At 32.4% G+C, this 2,895-nt stretch overlaps 1 pseudogene; it reads right to left on the reverse strand.

Moving 5' to 3' along the window:
- Positions 1-390: 390 nt before the first annotated feature.
- Positions 391-509, reverse strand: LOC120587855 (uncharacterized; annotated as a pseudogene).
- Positions 510-2,895: the final 2,386 nt, after the last annotated feature.

Here is a 2,895-nt window from a genome sequence, read left to right on the forward strand (position 1 = left end):
TGAGGAGAGAGAGGAAAAAAAAGAAAAAGTGGAAAAATGAGAGTTGATAGAAAAAAATGAGATGTTATATCATTAAGATATACATATGTGTGTTATATATTATAGATATATATATATAATATAAAATATTAACATCAGTAAAAATTTAAGGTATCTAACTCTAAATTAAACTAATAAAAAATAATGTGGCTGAATAAATAAATAATAATTATAGTTATTCACATGACTCTCATAAGATACATATGATTTCAAAGTAGCACTATAAAGAATACATATATAATGTTTTCTTTTCTTTTCTTTTATTATTTTAGGAGAGGCAACACTTGGTTGACCTCATAGATTACAAGGACCTTGTCTGCTTACGATCCCTTATTTTTTTTTAATTTTTTACACCTACAGCACCTGGTCTTCCTAGGTGGTCTCCCATCCAAATACTAACCGGCCCCGACCTTGCGTAGCTTCCGAGATCAGACAGGATCAGGCTTGTTCAGGGTAGAATGGCCGTAGATCACAGATGTTTTAGAGCAATTTGTTATAAGCTCTTATTTAAAAGCACTAAATTATACAGAATACATAAGGAATTGAGAGTTGTTCATACAAATACTTACAACTCAGAATGTAAAAGAGGAAAAAATTAGAAGAATTTAATATCCTGTACCAGAAACATACAATATATCCAAAATCTATATGACCCATTAGAATAGATGAGTAGCTGGATGTTGGTCCTAGACATTGTGCTGCAATTTACTTTATGGCTTTCTTTCCTGTTTCCTCATTTGTGTTCAGGGCATTTATGATTCAGTGATGTAAGTTACTGGCTAGAAAGCCAAGACGCCTATTCTGCTCTGTCACCAGGCCTTAAAGGTTAGGAGTATGGCTTTCAATTGTACAGATTCTAAAGAAAATGACAGTGCAAGGCAGAACTCAGATGCAAACCCATTTAGTGGAATTATGTCAGCATCTACCATAAACAAAATTTGCCCATCATTCATATAAAATAATCTAAAACCTAGAGCAAGACCTCTTGTATGTTTAGAAGAAAAGTAAAAAAAAAAATTAACAGAATCGTTCACTTTCAAACTCACACTAAAAAAGCTAGTGTTTTTAGAGAATAAACTTAACTTTTGCCTTTTTTAACTTTTGCCTGTTTTCCAAAGAATTCCTTCATCGATTCATTTACATGAGTTTAAATACCATAAATACTTTCCTTCTTATAATCGACAGTAACTAAAGAAAGCTTTTATTTGTTTAATCTTTGGAAGGTTTTTGAAAGTGCTCCTTTATTTAAATGTGTGAAATAAAAAGCCAAGTTGCAACTGCTTATTTTAATTGTCTGTTTACCACCAGCTGTGGTGTTTTCTTTTGGTTGTATCTGCCCCACTGTGTTCCTGTATATTTGTGTCTCTGTCACAGTGAGAGTGCGAGTGAGAGCCAGAGAGGGAGCCAGAGAGAAAAAGCATGTGTTCATATGCAAGGGATAGCTGACAGTAGTGCATGTCCTTCTATAGTAGAACCTTCTGTATTAAATTGAGATTTTCAGTATTTGACTGTACCCTTAAATATGAGATTTCATAGCCCTGAGTTCCTAAAAGAGTTTACCTGTTGATTTATCAGTCAAGGTGAAAGTAAAACAATAAAAGAATTCCCAAAATATTGACAATATTTTTACTTCTAGTGATTCAGTTATTGCATCGAAAGTTCTGATCGTTTTTATGATGATACATTTAGAAAAAGACAAAGTCAAAAAAAGAACCAAGATTAAGACTTGCAGATAGAGATGACTTTGGTTAGAAAGCTGTCCTGTGATAGTTTTTCTACTCTTTAGCAGTTGTTTGTTTGCTCAGAGCTTAGAAAATGGCAAGAACTGTTAGGTTGTACAGAGCTATCTACTAGTAAAATCACATTGGCATATGATATGGCATTACAATAATATCTTTTTGACATCTCTTGGACATTGATATTAAATTAAAAGGAATCTATTTTAACACAATTCTACTATATCTGAGATGTTTACATTTGAGATCATTTTAGTCTATTCTGTGTCTTTTAACCTTTGCTTAATCAAGACTAGCAAAAATTAGTAAAACCATGTTGTCACAATATTTCGATATTATATTGAATTACAATATTTCAATTTGCTTCAAGTACTTATACCACAAAATTCAAAGATGACAAAGCATAAATAAACTGATGTTTTATGCTGATTAAATTGCTTTCCTACGCAAAACTTACATTGCTGTAATTTAAATCTCATGTATGGTAAGTATATGGGTGTTACAGCATTTTATTACCAAATATAAATCAATGACATCCAAATTTGTAATGCTGGCATTTTTTTTTCCTTCTCACATCTAATTGCCTATTCAATATAGTTGAATTTAGTAATGATCCCAACTTAGTGTGTCCAAAAGCAAACTCTTATTTCACCTGTAAAACATAATCCTCCCACAGTCATCCAAACTTTGTTAAATATCAAAACCCACACACAATATCTTAGGAAATAATTAAGGCTCTTCCCCTAAATATGTTCAATGTATGATTATTTTTTACCATCTTCATTGCTACTATTCCAATCCAAGCAACTATCATATTTTATCTGGAATTTTCTACTTTAACTGATCTTTATGCTTCTATTTTATCCCTCCTCAGTCTCTTCTCAACACAGCAGCCATAATGATTCCTGTAAATATGAATTGGATCATGACAATCCTCTACTTAGTACCCCAATAGACTCTTCATTTCATAGAATATAACTTCAAACATCTAATCATGTCCTACAGGACTTCTATAATTATGCCATTACCTCCATGACCTCAACTCCTAGCACTCTTCCTCCTTGGCCTGAACCAGAGCCATTGATCTACCTCCTTGCTATTACATGAACACACCAAACAG

Source organism: Pteropus medius, unplaced genomic scaffold (genome assembly GCF_902729225.1).
Source record: "Pteropus medius unplaced genomic scaffold, Ma_sr-lr_union100, whole genome shotgun sequence".
Lineage (NCBI taxonomy): Eukaryota > Metazoa > Chordata > Mammalia > Chiroptera > Pteropodidae > Pteropus > Pteropus medius.